Here is a 26,954-nt window from a genome sequence, read left to right as displayed (position 1 = left end):
CCCCCGTTGTGACCATTTTCCCAAGCATCTGTGGGCAGTCATTTTTTGTATTATTTTGTTCCGCCAGGGCCACAATAATTTGCCCCCTTCTCGGATTGTCTGTGTGTGACCCTCTCCCCATGGGTTACTGCAGCTAGTGTTGCCAGCACTTCCATTACCTGGGTGGGGGTCTCCACCGGAATTCCCACAGGCTAGGTACAAGGTCGTCAAGGTTCTCAATAGTAGCTTTCAGAAATTCCTTGTATATTATGCTCACCCACCCGGGGTGACCAACCCTGCTAGGCATTCTCAGACTCTTGAGGGGGCGGTGCTGCTTTCGTGGGTCTCTGACCATGTTTTTCTTTCTGTCTTGGCTGAAAATAGGCTAGTTGCAGTAGGCCTTTAGTGTGTGGGTCGATCAGGTGGGTGTCTAGGGTATAGGGTTGGGGACCGTTCCATCATGATAGGACAATAAATAAATAGACTCGATTTGTAATGCATTTTAAAATGTATATCCCATATCTGCACCAATTTGAAAACTCTGTCACAACTCCTGCTCACAGGCACACATGGGCTCTGGCATTTGCAACCATTAACTCACCACACTATTCCAATCAGAAAATCATATTCACCCGCTCATACATACATACTGTGCCTTCTATGTCCTCTGTTTTCTTTGTTTTTATCTCTACCATGTTGATTTCTACCTCATTTCGGGCTTTTGAGTACTTTTGTGTTCCTGTTCCTTATATTGGAAAATGTATTATTTCAATAATTGTCCTTTCTTCTATAGCTCTCTTATCTATATATAAGTACTATAAATAGAAAATGTTGAATACTATCTTGAATGGTATAGTGTATATGTAGTTAATTTCTTCATCAATTGTTGTATTTTATTGTTGTCCTGTTTTTTATTACATACCCTACCATGGACAGTATTGGGTGTTACATTACTCGACTTCTCTATTGGAACGTTGTATTATTTACAATATCCATGGCGTAGGCTTGGTGTCTCGGAACAGTTGGTTATCAATGTACATTTCATCAGCCAGGAGAGCTATATGTTTCCCTTTTATTCTACTCACTTTGAAGAGTCGGGACAGAACTTTGCGCCATTCTGCAATTTCATTCAGGAACTGATCATTCATGCCTATTTTCGTGCCAGCGAGTCTTGTATTACATATTTATTGATTACTCCATTGATGGATTTAGAGCTTGCAAGAAAGGCATTTCACTGTATTTGTGCATGTGACATTAAAACTTAATTTCAACCACCCAATATAAAATGTATGTTGAATTTCATATTTGATTACACATATTTAACCTTGTTTCAATGTAGTAAAATGGTATGTTTGAATCTGGTTCCTTCAATACACATCTGTCAAAAGGGATTTGTCTGGGGACTTCGAGTGCCATCCGGACCGGAATGATGGAGGCTCACATGTACGCCATATCATCTTAAGTCAGGTCCTATCATGCATTTATTTATGACCTTGTCCTTGTCTGGACAGAAAGAACACTGGTGCTCTGGTAATACACCAAATCCAATCAGCTTTCTGAAGGTTTCATCTCAGCTTTGCCTCATTTCATGTGAAAAAGTACAAAAAGTCACAGAAAGAGATTTGGAGGGAGAGATAGAAAGAGAGAGGTGCAATAAACTACAGGTAATTGTTGAAATATACAACACTGGTGCTCATTTAAATATTTAACTGTTATTTGATGTGCATGGAGCAATAATGAGTTTCACCTCAGTAATTATCTTCATAAATAGAATAATGTCTGGGTGTCAAAATGTGGTCACCTTGACAACAAGATGTTTGTGGTGGGTCAAAATAGAGTCAAAATGAAAGGGAGATACCTAGTTAGTTGTACAACTGAATGCCTTGAACTGAAATGTGTCTTCCACAATTAACCCAACCACTCAGAATCAGAGAGGTGCGGGGGGCTGCCTTAATTGACTTCCACGTCTTCAGCGCCCATGAAACTGCCTTGCTCCGGGGCAGATCTTTACCTTGTCAGCTCTGAGATTTGATCCAGCAACCTTTTGTTTAGAGGTCCAACACTCTAACCACTATGCTACCTGCATTTTAAATTAATAATTTTAGTCCTCTGTATATTTTCTATGTAAGCTATCAGATAATTAAGTATCATCTCTGCGTTGTGCTAATGGGCTCGATCTCCGATTGGCCACACAACATTCCATTCATCTATTCACATGGAATAATTAAGCGTTAGCTTGGTTTACCCCTAATTAAGTAATATTCACCCCTGGATAATCTGTATGTTAAACTGGTTCGGACTCTCCAGTTCAATTATACTGTTAATCTGGCCAACTAAATGAATCACTGACTATGCTGTAAATGCAATGCAGTTTTCCCCTATATGTCATGTCTTGTCATATTATGTCTTGTTCCTGTTCTTTCTCTTCACTCTGTCTCCCTCTGCTGGTCGTATTAGGCTACCTTCTCTTTCTCTCCTCCTCCAGCTGTTCCTCATCTCCTCTAACTACCTCGTTCACCCTTTTCCCACCTGTTCCCTTTTTCCCTCTGATTAGGTCTCTATTTCTCTCTCTGTTCCTGCTTCTTTCCTTGTCAGATTCTCGTTTGAGTTTCTCATGCCAGAACCAAACTATCGTCTTGTTTGCTTCACCCTTGTCCCATCCTGTTGGAATCTGCCTGTTCTTCTGATGCTACGTGTGATCAGGTACCTCTGTCCGCTACGACCCGCGCCTACCCAGAGAGACCAGCAGTCTGTCGCCGCAACCCAGCTACTCTGGTCTCTCCTTCAAGATCCTGCACTACCTTGTCGGCCCATCTACGCTGGACCGGTTCGTCAGCTTCCTGCAGCGCCTTGATAGACTCTGGGGCGGAGGGCTGCTTTATGGACGAGACCTGGGCTCGGGAACATGACATTCCTCTCAGACAGTTAAAGGAGCCCACGGCCTTGTTCGCTCTGGATGGGAGTCCTCTCCCCGGGATTCAGCGTGAAACGCTACCTTTAACCCTCACTGTCTCTGGTAATCATAGCGAAACCATTTCTTTTTTAATTTTTCGTTCACCTTTTACACCTGTTGTTTTGGGTCATCCCTGGCTAGTTTGTCATAATCCTTCTATTAATTGGTCTAGTAATTCTATCCTCTCCTGGAACGTCGCTTGTCATGTGAAATGTTTAATGTCTGCTATCCCTCCTGTTTCCTCTGTCTCTTCTTCACAGGAGGAGCCTGGTGATTTGACGAGGGTGCCGGAGGAATATCACGATCTGCGCACGGTGTTCAGTCTGTCCAGGGCCACCTCTCTTCCTCCGCACCGGTCGTATGATTGTAGTATTGATCTCCTTCCAGGAACCACCCCCCCCCGGGGTAGACTATACTCTCTGTCGGCTCCCGAACGTAAGGCTCTCGAAGATTATTTGTCTGTAGCTCTCGACGCCGGTACCATAGTCCCCTCCTCCTCTCCCGCCGGAGCGGGGTTTTTTTTTGTTAAGAAGAAGGACGGGTCCCTGCGCCCCTGCATAGATTATCGAGGGCTGAATGACATAACAGTTAAGAATCGTTATCCGCTTCCTCTTATGTCTTCAGCCTTCGAGATCCTGCAGGGAGCCAGGTTTTTCACTAAGTTGGACCTTCGTAACGCTTACCATCTCGTGCGCGTCAGGGAGGGGGACGAGTGGAAAACGGCGTTTAACACTCCGTTAGGGCACTTTGAATACCGGGTTCTTCCTTTCGGCCTCGCAAACGCTCCAGCTGTCTTTCAGGCATTAGTAAATGACGTCCTGAGAGACATGCTGAACATCTTTGTTTTCGTCTACCTTGACGATATCCTGATTTTTTCACCGTCACTCCAGATTCATGTTCAGCACGTTCGACGTGTCCTCCAGCGCCTTTTAGAGAATTGTCTTTATGTGAAGGCTGAGAAGTGCACTTTTCATGCCTCCTCCGTCACATTTCTCGGTTCTGTTATTTCCGCTGAAGGCATTAAGATGGATCCCGCTAAGGTCCAAGCTGTCATTGATTGGCCCGTTCCTAAGTCACGCGTCGAGCTGCAGCGCTTTCTCGGCTTCGCAAATTTCTATCGTCGTTTCATCCGTAATTTCGGTCAGGTGGCAGCTCCCCTCACAGCCCTTACTTCTGTCAAGACGTGCTTTAAGTGGTCCGATTCCGCCCAGGGAGCTTTTGATCTTCTCAAGAATCGCTTTACATCCGCACCTATCCTTGTTACACCTGACGTCTCTAGACAGTTCGTTGTCGAGGTTGACGCGTCAGAGGTGGGCGTGGGAGCCATTCTTTCTCAGCGCTCCCTCTCTGACGACAAGGTCCACCCTTGCGCGTATTTTTCTCATCGCCTGTCGCCGTCGGAACGTAACTATGATGTGGGAAACCGCGAACTGCTCGCCATCCGCTTAGCCCTAGGCGAATGGCGACAGTGGTTGGAGGGGGCGACCGTTCCTTTTGTCGTTTGGACTGACCATAGGAACCTTGAGTACATCCGTTCTGCCAAACGACTTAATGCGCGTCAGGCTCGTTGGGCGCTGTTTTTCGCTCGTTTCGAGTTCGTAATTTCTTATCGTCCGGGCTCTAAGAACACCAAGCCTGATGCTTTATCTCGTCTCTTCAGTTCTTCAGTAGTCTCCACCGACCCCGAGGGGATTCTCCCTGAGGGGCGTGTTGTCGGGTTGACTGTCTGGGGAATTGAGAGGCAGGTAAAGCAAGCACTCACTCACACTCCGTCGCCGCGCGCTTGTCCTAGGAACCTTCTTTTCGTTCCTGTTCCTACTCGTCTGGCCGTTCTTCAGTGGGCTCACTCTACCAAGTTAGCCGGCCACCCCGGCGTTCGGGGTACGCTTGCTTCCATTCGCCAGCGTTTTTGGTGGCCCACTCGGGAGCGTGACACGCGTCGTTTCGTGGCTGCTTGTTCGGTCTGCGCGCAGACTAAGTCCGGTAACTCCCCTCCTGCCGGCCGTCTCAGACCGCTTCCCATTCCCTCTCGACCGTGGTCTCACATCGCCTTAGATTTTATCACCGGACTGCCTTCGTCAGCGGGGAAGACTGTTATTCTTACGGTTGTCGATAGGTTCTCTAAGGCGGCTCATTTTATTCCCCTCGCTAAGCTCCCTTCTGCTAAAGAAACGGCACAAATCATCGTCGAGAATGTTTTCAGAATTCATGGCCTTCCGTCAGACGTCGTTTCGGACAGGGGTCCGCAATTCACGTCTCAATTTTGGAGGGAGTTTTGCCGATTGATTGGAGCTTCCGTCAGTCTCTCTTCCGGCTTTCACCCTCAGTCTAACGGTCAAGCAGAACGGGCCAATCAGACTATTGGTCGCATCTTACGCAGTCTTTCTTTTCGTAACCCTGCGTCTTGGTCAGAACAGCTCCCCTGGGCAGAATACGCCCACAACTCGCTTCCTTCGTCTGCGACCGGTCTATCTCCTTTTCAGAGTAGCCTCGGGTACCAGCCTCCGCTGTTCTCGTCTCAGCTCGCCGAGTCCTGCGTCCCCTCCGCTCAGGCTTTTGTCCAACGTTGTGAGCGCACTTGGAAGAGGGTCAGGTCTGCACTTTGCCGTTATAGGGCGCAGACTGTGAGAGCCGCTAATAAGCGTAGAACTAAGAGTCCTAGATATTGTCGCGGTCAGAGAGTATGGCTCTCCACTCAAAACCTTCCCCTTAAGACAGCTTCTCGCAAGTTGACCCCGCGGTTCATTGGTCCGTTCCGTATTTCTCAGATCATTAATCCTGTCGCAGTGCGACTTCTTCTCCCGCGATATCTTCATCGCGTCCACCCGGTCTTCCATGTCTCCTGTGTTAAGCCCGTTCTTCGCGCCCCCGCTCGTCTCCCCCCCCCCCCCATCCTTGTCGAGGGCGCACCTATCTACAGGGTCCGTAAGATTTTGGACATGCGTCCTCGGGGCCGTGGTCATCAGTACCTAGTAGATTGGGAGGGGTACGGTCCTGAGGAAAGGAGTTGGGTTCCCTCTCGGGACGTGCTGGACCGTTCGCTGATCGATGATTTCCTCCGTTGCCGCCAGGTTTCCTCCTCGAGTGCGCCAGGAGGCGCTCGGTGAGTGGGGGGGTACTGTCATGTCTTGTCATATTATGTCTTGTTCCTGTTCTTTCTCTTCACTCTGTCTCCCTCTGCTGGTCGTATTAGGCTACCTTCTCTTTCTCTCCTCCTCCAGCTGTTCCTCATCTCCTCTAACTACCTCGTTCACCCTTTTCCCACCTGTTCCCTTTTTCCCTCTGATTAGGTCTCTATTTCTCTCTCTGTTCCTGCTTCTTTCCTTGTCAGATTCTCGTTTGAGTTTCTCATGCCAGAACCAAACTATCGTCTTGTTTGCTTCACCCTTGTCCCATCCTGTTGGAATCTGCCTGTTCTTCTGATGCTACGTGTGATCAGGTACCTCTGTCCGCTACGACCCGCGCCTACCCAGAGAGACCAGCAGTCTGTCGCCGCAACCCAGCTATTCTCCTCTGCTGCTAAGAAGGGGACTCTTTAGTAAATATCAGAAGGACTTTCTGTTTCATTTGTCGCCCTCTCTGAGGGTTGTCTATTTTGCCATTTTCTACATCTGAAGAGGATCTATGTCTTCCCTGTGTTTTTACATTAAAGGACTCTGTTTTTGTTAAATCGCTTTTGGGTCCTCACTCAAGAGCACAACACTATATGTGAAAATGCTTTAAGCACCTATATACCAAAACCATTAGTTCAAATATAATTGCGAGGAGATGTATATCAGCCAGTGACGTTTTAGGGCAGTGCAGCATATAAATAAATGCCTCATCATGGCAGGGCAAAACATAGCCACGGTGACCCAAGATTATGTTACTGTTGCATCAGAGGCCTGACCTTGCCTGGTTACATAATTTGTTAAACTGACACAGGAATTTTTACACCTGTGTGGGGCACTAAAAGGTAAATGATAGAAAACCTGCACACGGTTGAAGGAATAGGATAATGGGTCAAAAGGGAAGCTTAAAAATGTAATCTCTAGGATACGTAAATGTAAAGAGTCCTCCAAGTCTATGAAGTCGTGGGGTGATTAAATTATGTATCACATTTTAAGGTATGACCCAGGTGCAGACAGTGTTGAAGAAACAGAAGTTTATTATTTTAACAGGGGCTGACAAAGGACAGGTCAAGGCAGGCAGGGGTCAATAATCCAGACAGGGTGTATGGCACCGGAACAGCAGGAGTCAGGTCAGGCAGAGGTCGGTAATCCAGAGAGGAGGCAATAGGTCTCAGCTTCAGGGGTGTAGACGCGGGGCTTTAGCTGCATACCAGCGCATCTGGCTTGACCTTCTTGGATACCTTTCGGTGGTGCGGAAGCGAAGTGGCCCGGGCCTTAGTGAACCCCTCCTGGAGGTCCTGGTACTCCGGCTGGCGGAGAGGTCCGGGGCAATTTCCATGCCCCCAGGAAGATGTCCCAGGGCAGGCAAAGCTGACTTCAGGCAATGAGTGTGGCAGAACAGGCTCCAGCCCACGATGGCACCTGTAGACCAGTCAATCAAGGAATTGTGTTGCAGGAGCCAAGAGAATCCCAATACCACAGGAACCTGCCGAGACTAATTTTGCAGGAATTGGATCATCACGCTTTGGTTTCCTGACACTCGTAGCTTGATGGGGGTAATATGGTGGGTAACCAGGCCTACAGAGCGTCCGTCCAGCGGACGAGCGTCCGTCCAGCGCTCTAACATCCATGGGAATGGAAAGAGGCTAAGTGGGGTGCCCAACTTGACGCCAGGGTGACGTCCATAAGACTCATATCGGCCCCCGAGTCAATGAGTATCTGGAGTGACTTGGACTGGTCCCCCCACCACAGAGTGGCATGGAGAGGGGGGCGATTAAGGGGAGAAGCAAAATTGTGCTTAAGACCCACCATAGTACTCATTACTACAAATGAGATAGGTCTCCTGAAGGGAAAGGTAGACACATAATGACTGGCAGTACCGCAATACAGACACCTCTGGGTGTTAAGTCTGCGTACGCGTTCGGCTGGAGACAGCCTAGCTCTGCCGAGTTGCATCGAGTCAAAAAGAGGTCAATCGTAAGTCTTCAGAGGCTCTTGGAGGAACGTAGGTAAACTCGGATCCTGCCAGGGGCTTCTGGAGTTCATGAGATGCAAAGTGGAATCCTTGAGTGAGCGATTGGGACTGCATTCAGAACTCTTCTCCCTCCTACGCTCCCGTAGCCGTCCATCGATCCGGATGGTTAAGGCGATGAGTGAGTCGAGATCCATTGGTAGTTCCTGTGGTGCAAGCTTGTCCTTTACTTCCTCCAATGACTTACTAATTCCAGCCTCCAGACTGTGTAAGGGCTATTTGACCAAGAAGTAGAGTGATGAAGAGCTGAATCAGATGACCTGGCCTCCACAATCACCCGACCTCAATCCAATTGAGATGGTTTGGGATGACTTGGACTGCAGAGTGAAGGAAAAGCAGCCAACAAGTGCTCAGCATATGTGGGAACTCCTTCAAGGCTGTTGGAAAAGCACTCCAGGTGAAGCTGGTTGAGAGAATGCCAAGTGTGTGCATAGTTGTCAAGGCAAAGCGTGGCTACTTTGAAGAATCTCAAATATAAAATGTATTTTGTTTTGTTCAACACTTTTTGGGTTACTACATGATTCCATATGTGTTACTTCATAGTTCACTATTATTCTACAATGTAAAACCTTTGACTGGAACTGTGTGTTTTTTAAAAAGGCAGTAAATGAGGCTGAATGAACTGTTTCGCTGCCAGACAAGGCTACGCTGACAGCCAGTTGTAGCGGTAATAAGGATTCACTCCATGCTGCTGAAAAGGAAGTTCTGCTGTTGAGACATCTTTATGTGGGCCTTACAGTTTGTGGGAACTATTTGCCACTGTTATAGTGTAATGTATGTATTGTTTAGTGTTGTGTAGTGGCCTTGCTGGCATGCATAAAAAACAAACAAAAAATATTTTTTGATTTATATGCTAACATCGCCACTGCAAATAAACAATCTATGTAGCCCAACATAGATTTCAGCACCCAAAGAAAAGCTTCCAGTTACACAGGGTAAACATAGGTACAAGGTAGGCATTAATAATGCCAGTATCAGGTATGAAGGTAAGACCCCGATGCAGACAACGTTGAATTAACAATGGTTTAATAATCCAGGGGCTGGCAATAGACAGGTCAAGGCAGGCAGGGGTCAGTAAAACCAGAGGTGAGGCAATGATACTAGACAGCAAGCAGGGTCAGGGTAGGCAGAGGTCAATAATCCAGAGGTGGGGCAAAGGTACAGGTCAGCAGGCAAGCTCAGGGGCAGGCAGAGTGGTCAGGCAGGATGGCTCAGAGTCAGGACGGGCAAGGGTCAAAACCAGGAGGGCGAGAAAAAGCGAGACTGGGAAACAAAAACGCAGGTTGACTTGACAAACAAGACGAACTGGTAACAGAGAACACAGGTATAAATACACAGGGGATAATGGGAAACATGGGTGACACCTTGAGGGGGGTGGAGACAATCACAAAGACGGGTGAAACCGATCAGGGTGTGACAGCCAGGTTCAGAACAACAGGGAAGTGCAAAATCGGAAATCTCTGACTTTCATCTTCAGTGTGTTCAAGACAACTGGGAACTCTGAAAAAAATGGGCTTGACTGGGAAAAATCCTTTGAAAGGACATCCAACTCGGAATTTGAAGTCGGAAACTCAGGCATCTTTCTAGAGCTACAACTTTTCGAACTGAAGATCACTGAAGTCATGATTTGTTCTTGTTTTTTTTTGTTGTTCCCAGTTGTTTTGAAAGCACCATAATATTCATAATGAATTGATTGATAGTGACTCAATGTCGTCTGTGGTTTTCCGACACTCCTCGCATCTCAGTAGAGATGAACAGTGCCATCAGAAAGTATTTTCACCCCTTTACTTTATTTTGTTGTGTTACAAAGTGGGATAAAATGGATTTAATTGTCATTTTTTTGTCAACGATCTACACAAAATACTCTGTAATGTGAAAGTGGAAATAATTATGAAAAATAAAACACTAATATATCTTGATTAGATTCAATACAATTAGTATTCAACACCCTGAGTCAATACATGTTTGAATCACCTTTGGCAGCAATCACAGCTGTGAGTCTTTCTGGGTAAGTCTGTAAGAGCTTTGCACACTTGGATTGTACAATATTTGCTCATCAATCTTGCTGAATTTCTTAAAGCTCTGTCAAGTTGGGTGTTGATTATTGCTAGACTGCCATTTTCAATTCTTGCCATATATTTTCAAGCCCGATTTAAGTCAAAACTGCAGCAAGGCCACCGTGGTAAGCGACTCCAGTCTATATTTGGCCATGTGTTTTAGGTTATTGTCCTGTTAAAAGGTGAATCAATCTCCTAGTGTCTGTTGGAAAGAAGACTGAACCAGGTTTTCCTCTAGGACTTTGCCTGTGCTTAGCTCTATTCCATATATTTTATCATAATGAACTCCCTAGTCCTTGCCAATGATTCGCATACTCATATCATGACGCAGCCACCAAAATTCTTGACAATATGAAGTGGTTCTCAGTAATGTGTTGTGTTGGATTTGCCCCAAACATAACAAGCTTTTTATTCAGGGCATAATGTTAATTTCTTTGCCAGATTTTTTACTTTAGTACCTTATTGCAAACAGGATGCATGTTTTGGCATATTTTTATTCTGTACAATGTTGTTGATCCTTCCTTTTAAAGTCACCATTGGCCTCATCTTTATAGTGACTGGGTGTATTGATACACCATCCAAAGCGTATTTAATAACTTCACCATACTCAAAGAGATATTTATTGTCTGCTTTTTAAAATTTGTACCCATCTACCAATAGGTGCCCTTCTTTGCGAGGCCTTGGAATTCCTCCATGGTCTTTGTGGTCTGTGTTTGAAATTCACTGCTCGACTGAGGGACCTTACAGATAATTGTATGTGTGGGGTACATATACAATTCCAAAACATGTTAAACACTATTATTGAACACAGTGTGAGTCCATGCAACATATTATGTGAGTTAAACACATTTTTACTCTGGAACTTATTTATGCTTGCCATAACAAAAGGGTTGATTACTTATTGACTCAAGAGATTCCAGCTTTCATTTTTAATTAATTTGTTAAACATAATCTAAAAACATTATTCCACTTTTCCATTATGGGGTGTGTAGGCCAGTGACAAAAAAAACACAATGTAATACATCTTCAGGCTGTAACACAACAAAGTTAGGAAAGTCAATACTCTCTGAAAGCACTGTACTGTATATATGGACAGAGTTGAGTTTACTTAACAAACCAAACCCTAATCCTAACCATTAGCTAGCATGCCTAAACTTATCCTATACCGCAACCCTAACCATTCGCTAGCAGGCCTCAACTAAACCTATACCCCAATCCTAACAACTCGCTAGCATGCCTCAACTAAACCTATACCCCAATCCTAACAACTCGCTAGCATGCCTCAACTAAACCTATACCCCAATCCTAACAACTCGCTAGCATGCCTCAATTTAATCCGTAGCGTTGATGATCTGCTCTGTAGAGCAATTGACATTTTCCAATTGATGTTTACTGTAAATGCAGTCTCTGCGAATGCAGGAACACTGACTTTACATTTCTGTCATGCTGTAGCACAGGTCTTCAGCGGTATGTATTGAATTCAGCCTTAATCAACCTCTCTCTGTTGATGAACCTGGCTATATGCATGTACTGACTTGAAACTATGGTTAATAGGCATTTCTTCAGGGTGTTATTTCTTGTTGATTACGCTCATCCAAAATTAATGTGGAGGACTTGTAGAAGTGCAGAGTGGGAGGGGATGTCTAGGAAAAAATAATGACCACTTTTCTCCACATACTTCAAACTTTCCTTTTTGCCCTGGAAGAACTTCAACTACTTTGCCAATGAATAAATAATGGTCTAGAGAGTTCTGCTAAATATTACAGAGTCATTCATTCTGGCCAAGGGAAAGAAATGCAATCTATTTCTCAAATGATCAATTACCCCATGTAATAGGTTATTGTTTTATGGCTTACTCCCAAAAGCCCGGATATTAATCTAAAACAATAGTCTATCAGCGTGATTTAAATTAATTATTGGTGCCTTTTATTAGCAACCATGCTAATTTCCCCTTCTCTTGGCTGTGATAACTCACGTGGAACAATGGCCTCTGTTCTTGGAGCAAATACTGAGGAACTGCCGTTCGCTCATATTCCATTCACTAACAAACCACTTAGTGTTGACATTTCAACCCAGTTCTTCTAGTCAAATATGTTAATTTAATTTATTGTTATTTTCCATTTCCTGCTTTACAAGAAATGGAAGGCCCCACAAATATGGTGAGACTTTGTGCTGTGCCAAAGTTTCCAGAACTAATAGTACCAGGAGGAGATTATGTAAACAAAGCATGATGAGAAGGAATAATTAAACATATGAATTACTTCGGCAGATAGCTTTTGGAATCTTACCATTCGAGATAAAGCAGTATTTGGTTGCTAAAGCCTGCAGTAGAACAACTGAGTTGTGTCACCAAGAGCAGACTGATAGAGTGAAACAGGAAACAAGTAAAAATACTGGTTCCTCCAACTCAAAAACAATATGATGACGGACAGGCAATATGGTGGCAACTCCACCCAGCCTATATATCTAGCCTTCTGTCAAACTGATTTAACTTGACAAGGGATTTCAGATCAGGTAGTATATACAATATTGAGTTGCTGTGACCAATTAGTACAATTTTGATTCCCTAAAGCATATACTTCCCAGTCAAAACACTTTGCACATATATTATGACAAAATGTTGTTTGTTTTGGTCTTTGGCTCTTCATGCACACAAATATTTTTGTTGAGGCAAGTCTACATGCCTTCGTCTGTGATTGGTTCAACAGTACTACTCCTAGCAGGAATGGGTGGATTTGATTATGCTGAGCGGCCAGGCACCGGTCTATGGCCCGTGATGTCAATGGGCAAATGGAATAGCAATCTACGCGGCTCGGTCATGTTTTCAACATGGCAGCATCGTCCAGAAACATACAACATTTATTTTCCATAAAATATATTTTAACTTTCAAACTGGTATTCATTGGGAAGGCAGATAAAGTGTTTTTATAAAAATCAAATCACTTTTGCATGTGAAAACACAGAATCCTACTCATTACCAAGTGCTTAATTACGTCAATTTTGTTTTGAGCTGACTTTGCCTTGGGCTTTGAACGGGGCGGGCGGTGCAAAACACCCCTACCCAGGCACCCAGTCCAGATTATTCAGAATCCCCTCAGTCGGAACTATGGACGGGATTCTTCAATGAAGTGTTTGTTGTCGTTCAATGAGAGACAACTAGATTTCATGCAATTCTCTTCACTCGAGAAATACTCCAAACATCTTAGATGTAAATGTGCGTGACTAAGACCTCCTTGGCAAAAATGAATGACATGTTTCTTGATCTATTTTTAGGAAGTGTTATGTCTGTTGTTGCTACGGTGGCTCAAGAGGGACAAACCAACAGTAATATTGCCACTTTTTTCTAGTTTTTCAAGGCAAGGTCTTTAGGACGTATGCGAGCACAGACGTTCACTTTGCAAAGCCGAGGTCTGCTATGAACAAACTGAACCTATGTATGCGGACGCTTTTCTGTTTCCATAAAATCTCATTTTAAGCAGGAAGTACCTAAAGCAAACACAGAACTGTCATATTACCCGAGTGGTAATATGGCAGTGTGACTGTAGAGACTGTCAGATGTGGTACATTAGGCTCTGCAAGGCAGGACATTCCTACAGAACACTGGCTGAAAAATCTATTAGCAATGCTGATTTATACAGAGGGAACTCCAGCATGTTCAAATAACAACTTTTGTCTCTCACTGTCTTCCCTGCCATTGTACACAGAATGCACGATTATCCAGGCCTCCAACAAATGTGCACAACTGCGAACCCCTTTTTTTTGTATGTTTAATTGGTAGGTACATAATAAAGTTGTATTGATTACGCCTGTCCAGTCACAGAGATTCCTCCTTTGTCTACCCCACTATATGGCCTTATAGGCCTTAGCCCAAATATATTTTTTATGCTTTTCAGTCTTTATACTGATATTTCGCTTGTTTGATTGTCTTGCGGAGGGAATAACTACACTGTTTGTATTCGGCCCTATTCCCAGTCACCTTCCCATGGTTAAATGCGGTGGTTTGCACATTCAGCTTTGTGTGAATGTCCCCATCTATCCACGGTTTCTGGTTTCTGGTTCACAGTGCCATCCGTTTTGTCACCAAAGCCCCATATACTACCCACCACTGCGACCTGTATGCTCTTGTTGGCTGGCCCTCGCTTCATATTCGTCGCCAAACCCACTGGCTCCAGGTCATCTTTGCTAGGTAAATCCATGCCTTATCTCAGCTCACTGGTCACCATAGCAACACCCACCCGTAGCACGCTCTCCAGCAGGTATATTTCACTGGTCACCCTCAAAGCCAATTCCTCTATTGGCCGCCTTTCCTTCCAGTTATCTGCTGCCAATGACTGGAACGAACTGCAAAAATCACTGAAGCTGGAGACTCATATCTCCCTCAATAGCTTTAAGCACCAGCTGTCAGAGCAGCTCATATATCACTGCACCTGCAAATAGCCCATCTGTAAATAGCCCATCCAACTACCTCATCCCCATACTGTTATTTGTCTTATTTATTTTGCTCCTTTGCACCCCAGTATCTCTACTTGCACACTCATCTTCTGCACATATATCACTCGAGTGTTTAATTGCTATATTGTAATTATTTTGCCACTATGGACTATTTAATGCCTTACCTCCCTTATCCTTCCTCATTTGCACATACTGTATGTAGACTTTTTCTATTGTGTTATTGACTGTATGTTTGTTTATTCCATGTGTAACTCTGTGTTGTTGTTTGTGTCGCACTGCTTTGCTTTATCTTGGCCAGGTCACAGTTGTAAATGAGAACTTGTTCTCAATTAGCCTACCAGGTTAAATAGTCACAGAAATACATGACAAGCAAACAGTAGATATTGGTTACGAACAATGATTGATACAAAATTCCCTAGTGGGCTAAGCTGATATGACGGCTTGGTAGACAAAAAGGAAAGGGGTGGGGACTGAGACCGGAAAGACTAAATGGATTCACGACACACGGTCTATAATTGTTGTCATTGAAATGCTAATCCTTTGCACATGAACGGCCACTCATTCGAGACTAATTGCAATTTATATAGTTATGCCGTATGCAGTTGTTTTCTTCCCTGTTGGAGTCCTCGATCATCCTGTATGGTTCATCAGAGTCTCTGGTTAACTTTCCCAGACATCACAATGTCTTTCGTGGTTGTAGATGGTTGGAATGCATTCGGAATGTTCTCATAGAATAGATGCTTCCGCGGTTGTCGGTATTCTTGTTCTAGACTTACGTAATTTCTAGCTGCAGACTAATAATTATACGTCTAAGATTTGCTATTATTCTGTAGTGATCGATAGTCTCAGAGTTGAACCATTTCCAGCCGTGTAGCCAATGCGCCACGTGGTATGGTCTTGTCCGTTGGTAGACTAACTATTTCAACATGTTAGTATGAAAATCCAGTGATCTCATTTAGAAGGTTAATATAACACTACATCCATTCACAAATAGTTTCATGTTTACTCACATATGTTTCACAATATTTAGATATAAACATGACAGCTGGGAAATATACACATTAAGAGATAGAGTTATGTGTGTTTCCTGTCCTTTATGAGCACCAAATGAAACACACTCGTCATAACTGTCCCTTAAGTGTCCAAAGACAAATCCCACATTCTCAAAAGTGGAAATATTGTATAATTATCCCATTTTGGGGATTTAGGAGTTTGGCCAAGTCTCTCTTTGTTCTGGTAGATTCTCTCAATACTGAATAGCAGCTTCTATCAGGTATTTATGACCTGTCATATATGAGAGAGGTCATAAAGCTGGTCGTGGGGCTGAGTACACAAACCTGTTCTGCTAACACACTAAAGCCCCAGGACCAGAACATCCAATCAATCAGAATAAAACAAATTACAACACAATCAAAACAAAACTACATTACTTAGTGGGAAACAAAAGCACAAAGAAAAATGCAGTGCTATTTGACCATGGTTACTGATTTAAACCTTAGAAAAACCTTGACAAAGTACTGGCTCAGTGAGCACAGCCTTGCCATTGAGAAGGGTAGACACAGGAAAACCTGGCTCCCAGTAGAGGAAAGGCTGTGCAACCACTGCACAACAGCAGAACCTGAGACAGAGTTGCATTTCCTGACAAAATGTCAAAAATATAAAACAGTTAGTGTCATTTCCCCAAATTTGAATCCTTATTCAAGGTTTCAAAGACCTCTCTGAGGCTACCGTAGGCTACCGTAGAGAGCTGTGGGCTGGCAGAGCACTACATTGCAGCCTGCCATAAGATGAGGGACAGTGTCTGACAGACCAATCAACCTGCACATGTCCTCTACTGTATGCTTATTGTTATTGTTATTGAGTCATGACGCCACCCATACAGTAACACAGGCAACTATAGTACAGCGTTTCTCAACTTTTACTGTACCAGTGACCGGTGAAACATAGTCCAGTTCTTTTAAACCAGCTCACGTAAAAGCACCACAAGAGATACAACTCAGTACTATAACTGTGCCTCTGCATCTTGTCTGCTGTCTGTCTGTGATTCTCTTTGTGTTCCTCTGTTGTCACTCTGTCTGTCTGTCACTCCTAAGTGGTATTACATATAAAGCCAACATATTAAGAAATTGGCAATACATCTGTGTGTTTTCTTCCTTCCTCCACTGCACTCACATCTGATCTATCTCTGCTAGCATCCTTTCCCACAGCACTGGTACCAAAAGATTAGGGGACCACATTGCCTGTGTTGTGAATGAATAAACACATTTATTAGATAAAGAATAAAGGTTACTGAATAAATGGCTAATAGATGACCATTGGGTCATAATATCTTAACTATCCTGAACAAAAACATAGATGCAACATGTAAGGTGTTGATCCCATGTTTCATGAGTTTAAATAAAATATCAAATTTTGGGCATACATTTGTTTACATCCCTGTTAGTGAGCATTTCTCCTTTAGCAAGATAATCTATCCACCTGACAGGTGTGGCATATCAAGAAGCTTTTTAAACAGCATGATCATGACACAGGTGCACCTTGTGCTGTGGACAATAAAAGGCCACTGTAAAATCTGCAGTTCTGTCACACAACACAATACCACAGATGTCTTAAGTTTTGATGGAGTGTGCAATTGGCATGCTGACTGCAGGAATGTCCACCAGAGCTGTTGCCATATAGTTTAATGTTCATGTCTCTACCATAAGCCGCCTCTAACATAATTTTCGAGCTGTGAGAAAACAGCTGTGTGAAAATCACTGAATTAATGCCTTAGATGACCATTGGCTTATATAATACCTGACCACGACTCCATTTTGCTCCTCCCTTCCTATAGACAGAAATTCAAACAGGATGTATCCGAGATAAGGACTATTCAATGCTGGTCAGACAAAAAGGAATCCACGCCTCAAGATTGTTTTGATCACGTGGACTGGGACATGTTCCAGGTAGCCTCAGAGAATAATATAGATGTATACGTTGATACGGTGAGTGAGTTTATAAGGAAGTGCATAGGAGATGTTGTACCCACTGTGACTATTAAAACCTACCCTTTTTTCACCTTTATTTAATTAATTATTTACTAACTAAGCCAATTTGTATATTGCTGATTCATTGTGGAAAATAGGGCTTTTGCAGACCACCAATAATGTTACGTCATTTGGAATGAGATTGAGGTAAGAGTTAATAATCATTAATGGAAGACTAATTGATAACATATGAAAATATTATAAGGGTCGATTTGAGAAATAGAGACTCTATAAAAAAATCTGTGGTGCCTCACAACTTCCTAGTTAATTAAAGTTGACATAATAGATAATAACTTCATAATAACTATATCTATTGTTTTTTGTTGTTGTGTGATTTGGATTAATCCCCTCTACCACACGGAACCCCACTAATCCTACCGACGGAAACGCACGAGGTGGCTAATAACAGACCTCCATCCTATGCTAGCTTGCTACCGATGGCCCAGCTAGCTGTCTAAATCGCAGTGACCCGAACCAACCTCTCTACTCACTGGACCCTTTTGATCACTCGACAAAGCATGCCTCTCCTTAATGTCAATATGCCTTGTCCATTGCTGTTCTGGTTAGTGTTTATTGGCTTAATTCACTGTAGAACCTCTAGTCCTGCTCACTATACCTTATCCAACCTAGTAGTTCCACCACCCACACATGCGATGACATCTCCTGGTTTCAATGATGTTTCTAGAGACAATATCTCTCTCTTCATCACTCAATACCTAGGTTTACCTCCACTGTATTCACATCCTACCATACATTTGTTTGTACATTATACCTTGAAGCTATTTTATCGCCCCCAGAAACCTCCTTTTACTCTCTGTTCCAGACGTTCTAGACGACCAATTCTGATTGCTTTTAGCCGTACCCTTATCCTACTCCTCCTCTGTTCCTCTGGCGATGTAGAGGTGAATCCAGGCCCTGCAGTGCCTAGCTCCACTCCTATTCCCCAGGCGCTCTCTTATGATGACTTCTGTAACCGTAATAGCCTTGGTTTCATGAATGTTAACATTAGAAGCCTCCTCCCTAAATGTGTTCTATTCACTGCTTTAGCACACTCTGCCAACCCGGATGTTCTAGCTGTGTCTGAATCCTGGCTTAGGAAGACCACCAAAAATTCTGAAATTTTAATCCCAAACTACAACATTTTCAGACAAGATAGAACTGCCAAAGGTGGCGGTGTTGCAATCTACTGCAAAGATAGCCTGCAGAGTTCTGTCCTACTATCCAGGTCTGTACCCAAACAATTTGAACTTCTACTTTTAAAAATCCACCTCTCTAAAAACAAGTCTCTCACCATTGCCGCCTGCTATAGACCACCCTCTGCCCCCAGCTGTGCTCTGGACACCATATGTGAACTGTTTGCCCCCCATCTATCTTCAGAGCTCGTGCTGCTAGGTGACCTAAACTGGATCATGCTTAACACCCCAGCCATTCTACAATCTAAGCTTGATGCCCTCAATCTCACACAAATGATCAATGAACCTACCAGGTACCTCCCCAAAGCCTTAAACACAGGCACCCTCATAGATATCATCCTAACCAACTTGCCCTCTAAATACACCTCTGCTGTCTTTAACCAAGATCTCAGCGATCACTGCCTCATTGCCTGCATCCGTAATGGGTCAGTGGTCAAATGACCTCCACTCATCACTGTCAAACGCTCCCTGAAACACTTCAGCGAGCAGGCCTTTCTAACTGACCTGGCCAGGGTATCCTGGAAGGATATTGATCTCATCCCGTCAGTAGAGGATGCCTGGATATTTTTTTTAAATGCCTTCCTAACCATCTTAAATAAGCATGCCCCATTCAAGAAATGTAGAACCAGGAACAGATATAGCCCTTGGTTCTCCCCAGACCTGACTGCCCTTAACCAACACAAAAACATCTTATGGCGTTCTGTATTAGCATCGAACAGCCCCCGTGATATGCAGCTGTTCAGGGAAGCTAGAAACCATTATACACAGGCAGTTAGAAAAGCCAAGGCTAGCTTTTTCAAGCAGGAATTTGCTTCCTGCAACACTAACTCAAAAAAGTTCTGGGACACTGTAAAGTCCATGGAGAATAAGAACACCTCCTCCCAGCTGCCCACTGCACTGAAGACACCGTCACCACTGATAAATCCACCATAATTTCAATAAGCATTTTTCTACGGCTGGCCATGCTTTCCAAAATCTAAATTGCACCTGGGCTGGAATAATACATTATTGCCTTTCTATTGCATTTCAAAGATGATGGTACAAAAAAATGTAAAAGAATGGTTTTTTTTTTCTTTGTATTATATTTTACCAGAACTATTGTGTTATATGGTACCAATAATATGTATATCCTTGGTTCTGGGACTGAGCTACAAGCAGTTAGTTTTGGGTATTTTAGCCAAAAATTTGAATAAAGGGGATAATCCTTAAGAAGTAATTGTCTCTTTAGATGCGGAGAAGGAATTTGACAGGGTAGAATGGGAATATATATTCTCTGTACTGGGAAAATGTGACTTTGGTGCAAACTTCCTTTTCTGGATCCGACTGTTGTACTCATCACCCAAGGCATCAGTACTTACAAACAAACTTTGTTCACAGTATTTCCCATTATCAAGGGCCACACGCCGAGGATGTCCAATGTTCCCTCTGTTATTTGCCCTGGCGATAGAATCCCTTTCTATTATGCTAAAGGACACACCCTCAATACGTAGTATCTACAGATGGGGACTAGAACACAAAGTTTCCTTGGATGAAGATGATATGTCTCAGACCCTAAAGTGTGTGTCCCTAATATAGTGGACCTACTGGGTTTCAGGGTTATAATATAATGTTTTGTATAATATAATGTTTTCCTATTAATGAATTAGCATTATAAATTCCACGGGATATTATTCCATTTTTTATGTCCAAGACTAGCTTTAAATATTTAGGGATCAATATCACCCGCTCCTTGTCTTCCCTCCATGACGAGAACTTTATTCCCCTGATTAGCAAACTTAAACTGGACTTTCAGAGATGGAACATTCTCCATTTTACTTTAGCTGGAAAAGTTAATTGTATCAAGATGTGTGTGTGTGTGTGTGTGTGTGTGTGTGTGTGTGTGTGTGTGTGCGTGCGTGTGTGTGTGTGTGTGTGTATATATATATATATATATATATATATATATATATATACTGTACACACACGCGTATTCTATTCTACTGTATTTTAGTCAATACCACTCCGACATTGTTCGTCCTAACATTTATATATTTCTTACTTCCATTATATTTCTTTCAGATTTGTGTGTATTGTTGTGAATTGTTAGGTACTACTGCACTGTTGGAGCTAGGACCACAAGTATTTCACTACACTCGCAATAACATCTGTTAAATATGTGTATGTGACCAATAAAATGTGATTTGATTATGGACACTCCTCTTGTGCCCCACTCAGTCTTATACAGTTTAAAAGGTACTTCATCGTATCCATTTCAGTAAGGCCAGATTGTCCAAATTCTACCCAAATATTGATGGTACATGTGACAGGTGTAAAAGCTTCTTGGCAGACTTGACTCACATATTCTGGTCCTGTCCCCAAATCCAGGGCTTAAAAGCAAAAGTGTCATCGTAAGCTCATGATTCAAGTTTTTCTTTAAAATCCACAACTTGCATCCCTCCACAGCCTCATAGAGGATCTAGATATTTGACCTACCTCTCTGGATGTGTTGGACGTGTTGGATCACAAAAAAAAGAGTAGTTTACCAATAAAATGATGGTGAAGTGGACATACTCCGTATTCATATCCCAAAATAAAGAAATTATCTCAATACAATACATTTTAATAGAACGTTTAAAAAAATAGATAAGATCTTGTTACTTTGTGGAAGATTTTTAACACAGGGACACTTGAAGTCAATCTTAAATGAATCATTGTTTATTGTCAGTGCACTGGAGAGTTTCCAACCAACTCAATGCACCATAGTACACATGTCAATCAGGAGATATCCTGGACAGACCCAGCAGTTGTCCTATATATGGCTATACACAGACAAGTTATATTTGCATGATTTATCATAATTCATTTATCATTACCAACAACTCACGAATCTTCTCCTCTCTAAGCTGAGACCTTGATACTGAGATATATTTGCTTGTTCTCAAAACATGGTCTGGGCGTACTGCCCAATTGCAGCTACTGATAAGTGAGGATTTGTACAGTCAGCTACTTGCATGAACACATACATTGGTTTATAGAACAGCACATGAATAGAACACAGAAATTACAGTTGGATGAAAAATTATGTGAGTCCTTTAGAATTACCTGGATTTCTGCATAAATTGGTCACAAAATGTTATCTGATCTTCATCTAAGTCAGAACAATAGACAAATAGTCTGCCTAAACTAATAACACACAAAGAATTATAATTTGTTATGTCTTTACTGAACACAGCATGTAAACATTCAACGTGAGGATTGGAAAAAGTATGTGAACCCTTGGATTTATTAACAGGTTTACCCTCGTTTGGCAGCAATAACCTTAACCAAATGTTTTGTGTAGTTGTGGATCAGATCTGCACGATGGTCAGGAGGAATTTTGGACCATTCCTCTTTACAGTTCCACAATATTCTTGGGATGTCCGGTGTGAACAGCTCTCTCGTGGTCATGCCACAGAATCTCAATCGGGTTGAGGTCGGGACTGACTGGGCCACTCCAAAAGGCATATTTTCTTCTGTTCAAGCCATTCTGTTGTTGTTTTACTTCTGTTGGGTTGTTGTCCTGTTGCATCACCTAACTTCTGTTGAGCTTCAATTGGCGGACAGATAGCCTTACATTCTTGATAAACTTTGGAATAAATGTTTATGTCGATGATAGCAAGCTGTCCAGGCCCTGAGGCAGCAAAGCAGCCCCAACCATGATGCTCCCTCCACCATAGTTTACAGTTGGGACGAGGTTTTGATGTTGGTGTGCTGTGCCTTATTTTCTACACACATAGTGTTGTGTGTTCCTTCCAAACAACACAACTTTAGTTCAATCTGTCCACAGAATATTTTGCCAGTAACGTTGTGGAACATCCAGGTGCTCTTTTGTGAACTTCAGACGTGCAGCAATGTTTTTTCTTGGACAGCAGTGGCTTCTTCCATAGTGTCCTCCCATGAACACCATTCTTGTTTAGTTTTTTACATATCGTAAACTCATCAACAGAGATGTTAGTATCTTCCAGAGATTTCTGTAAGTCTTTAGCTGACACTCTAGGATTCTTCTTAACCTCTTTGAGCATTCTGCGCTGTGCTCTTCCAGTCGTCTTTGCAGGAAGGGAGAGTAGCAACAGTGCTGAAATCTCTACATTTATAGACAATTTGTCTTACCGTGGACTGTCTTTTAGAGATACTTTTGTAACCCTTTCCAGCTTCATGCAAGGCAACAATTCTTAATATTAGGTCTTTGTTCAAGGCATGGTTCACATCAGGCAATGCTTCTTGTGAATAACACATTCTGTGAGTGTATTTTTATGGGGCAGGGCTGCTCTAACCAAAATCTCCAATCTTGTCTCATTGATTCGACTCCAGGTTAGTTGACTCCTGACTCCAATCAGCTTTTGGAGAAGTCATTAGCCTAGGGGTTCACATACTTTTCCAAACCTATACTGTGAATGTTTAAATGATGTATTCAATATAGACAAGAGAAATACAATAATTTGTGTGTTATTAGTGTAAGCACACTGTGTTTGTCTATTGTTGTGACGTAGATGAAGATTGTATGTCAAATTTATGCAGAAATCTAAGTAATTCCAAAGGGTTCACATAATTCTTCTTGCCACTATGGTTATAAGAAAAGCACAAACATAAAAATTCCCATTACACTACCATGGAAAGGAAAATACCTTTCTATTTGTGGAAAAATCACCCTGATTAACTCTTTAGTCATATCCCAGTTGACCTATTTGCTTATGGCCCTGCCTACACCTAATGACTTGTTTTTTAATGGAGATATCCCTCATTTTCTCCCACGTCTTGGAAACAACAATAGTTATAGGCTGACCACACCGCTCTCGTCGCATGCGCGAGAGTTGCAAATTAAATGTAGAAATCTATGTTATTCAATTATTGCATCCACACTGCTCGCGTGCGTCAACAAGCCTCTGCGTTGCCATAGGCTAAAATAGAACTCCTTTCTATTTCTGTCGCAGCTCCCGCTGCAAGTCCTCCCTCTCCCATCTACTCATTGGTTTATAGAAGCAGGTACCCACGTGCTATCTCCTCATTGGTTATACCCACGTGGGTGATTGAAAGATGAACTGTGTTGCTGGTCGGTGTAGTAATACTATGAAAGTTTAGATGCCAATCACCATATAAGTCCAAAGATGAAAAAGACTTGAAGGAGGAAAGATGACTGGAAATGATTCGGTTGACCGTTTTATGTGTGGAATAATTGTCGGAGTAGAGGACCTTGTGCATTTCAGGTAAAATAACAACTCAATGTTTATATCCCAGGACAAATTAGCTAGCAAGTGCAAGCTAACTAGCTAAATTGCCATAAATGTTTAATGCTTTTTGACCTGTTCCCAAGTTAATGTAAATGGTTCAGAGTTTGTTTTGATATTTTAACCTGCGTGTTGTGATTGCGTTTGGTATAGGGGGACAAAATAAATGTATGCACGATGGCACACGCGCTCAGCCAGTTGCGTTCTGTGTTATTTTCAAACAACTCTCCCCCTCCCCACCCCCGCCCCCTTTCTCAACAAGCCTACAGTCACTCCCCTTTGCATGCTCTCTCCCTTTCATTCTAAAAGGTGTGGATTTGTTTACATAGACATAGCTAGCCATTCATTTCATACAGCTACAGCAGCAGTCTACTAGCCAACCACTGGACACATATAATGTCGAGTGATGAGGTGAAATATAACGTTCAACTCACAAAAGTATTTGTATTGTAATACCATATGGCAACGTTGTGCAATTTGTCAAGTGTCCATGATGTGTTCTGTCGGTCCCCTTGCTAGCCTTGCTAAAGTTTCATAAACCAAAGCTAGTTTGACACAATTGCAGCTATAGCTAGCAACAGAAACATGGTCTAGTATTATCCAATTTCCAATAAAAAGTAGTGTTTGAATTGGCTTTGAATTAATCGTAGACCTTGACCATACATACTGTATGAGAAATATCACATTCTGCCTTACTGATAATAGGCTATGTGTGCATCTGTTCATTCACAAATTCCTCATCAGAGAGCTGGATGATGCAGACAACAGGCTGATGAGGCTGATGTTTCAGCCAGAGCCAGGGTTGTTTTTTGATGTCCTAGATATTTACCGGTGACGGAATGGTGAGCCACCACTCGCACATGCACCTGTGGCAACTGCAGGGAGATACCTTCAGACAGAGAGAGGAAGTGTTACGGTCAGGGACCAGACCTCTGTGTAAGCCAGCTGCCACATTTTGCCCATTACTGCCTAGACAATGGATATTTACATTTGCACATGCGGTATAGAGTTGACGCGTTGGCAGTGGTGTGAGTTTGTGATGTAGCAGCATGGTGCCCTTGGTGCAGGAAACAGAGCTATCCCCGCCCGCATGGTGCCCTTGTTGCAGGAAACAGGACTGTCATCCCGCATGTTGCCCTTGGTGCAGGAAACAGAGCTATCCCCCCCGCATGGTGGCCTTGGTGCAGGAAATAGGATTGTCACCCCCGCATGTTGCCCTTGGTGCAGGAAACAGAGCTATCCCCCCGCATGGTGGCCTTGGTGCAGGAAATAGGATTGTCACCCCCGCATGTTGCCCTTGGTGCAGGAAACAGAGCTATCCCCCCGCATGGTGGCCTTGGTGCAGGAAATAGGATTGTCACCCCTGCATGTTGCCCTTGGTGCAGGAAACAGAGTTGTCATCCACAGGTCCTGTGTTTGGAGAATCAGGGACAAGAGAGAGCGCGTGAGAGAGCTAGACTGTAAACAGCAGAGTAGTCAGCTGCTAGCTATTTGTAGATAAACAGTTGCGGTAGCAGGGACAACGTTTTTTTTTACATATGTTCTACTGAACAAGCATCATCATCATTAGTATTGGATCTGGAATTCTGGGATTCTCTAACCTAACCCTGCCTCTAACCCTATTACAGGGGCTGAGTCACTGGCTTGCTGGGGCTCTCTCATGCCGTCCCTGGAGGGGGTGCGTCACCTGAGTGGGTTGATTCACTGTTGTGGTCATCCTGTCTGGGTTGGCGCCCCCCCCTTGGGTTGTGCCGTGGCGGAGATCTTTGTGGGCTATACTCAGCTTTGTCTCAGGATGGTAAGTTGGTGGTTGAAGATATCCCTCTAGTGGTGTGGGGGCTGTGCTTTGGCAAAGTGGGTGGGGTTATATCCTTCCTGTTTGGCCCTGTCCGGGGGTGTCCTCGGATGGGGCCACAGTGTCTCCTGACCCCTCCTGTCTCAGCCTCCAGTATTTATGCTGCAGTAGTTTATGTGTCGGGGGGCTGGGGTCAGTTTGTTATATCTGGAGTACTTCTCCTGTCCTATTCGGTGTCCTGTGTGAATCCAAGTGTGCGTTCTCTAATTCTCTCCTTCTCTCTTTCTTTCTCTCTCTCGGAGGACCTGAGCCCTAGGACCATGCGCCAGGACTACCTGACATGATGACTCCTTGCTGTCCCCAGTCCACCTGGCCATGCTGCTGTTCCAGTTTCAACTGACCTGAGCTCTAGGACCATGCCCCAGGACTACCTGACATGATGACTCCTTGCTGTCCCCAGTCCACCTGGCCATGCTGCTGCTCCAGTTTCAACTTCCACCTGACTGTGCTGCTGCTCCAGTTTCTACTGTTCTGCCTTATTATTATTCGACCATGCTGGTCATTTATGAACATTTTAACATCCTGGCCATGTTCTGTTATAATCTCCACCCGGCACAGCCAGAAGAGGACTGGTCACCCCACATAGCCTGGTTCCTCTCTAGGTTTCTTCCTAGGTTTTGGCCTTTCTAGGGAGTTTTTCCTAGCCACCGTGCTTCTACACGTGCATTGCTTGCTGTTTGGGGTTTTAGGCTGGGTTTCTGTACAGCACTTTGAGATATCAGCTGATGTACGAAGGGCTATATAAATACATTTGATTTGATTTGATCTGGATCAACTCGACCCGAAAAGAGAAGTGAGAAAAAGAGGTAAGTGTTGGGGGTCGCAGACGACTTGCTGATTCCAGCCTGAGGAGCTAAGATGCAATGTGAACATGATCAAATGCAAGTTAAACCTTAGCAACCAAGAAAAATGCTCAACTGAGAAATGGCTAAAACAGAAACTCAGAATATAACCAGATCAAAAACATCTATGGTCGAGAACCTTGTCAGTTATCACCTAACAAGAAATAAAAGATGTGTGTGTCAGCCCAGACATAATATACACCCCTAGAGGC

The sequence above is a fragment of the Oncorhynchus kisutch genome, linkage group LG6 (assembly GCF_002021735.2).
Source record: "Oncorhynchus kisutch isolate 150728-3 linkage group LG6, Okis_V2, whole genome shotgun sequence".
NCBI classification, from domain to species: domain Eukaryota; kingdom Metazoa; phylum Chordata; class Actinopteri; order Salmoniformes; family Salmonidae; genus Oncorhynchus; species Oncorhynchus kisutch.
Note: the sequence above shows the minus strand (reverse complement) of the source record.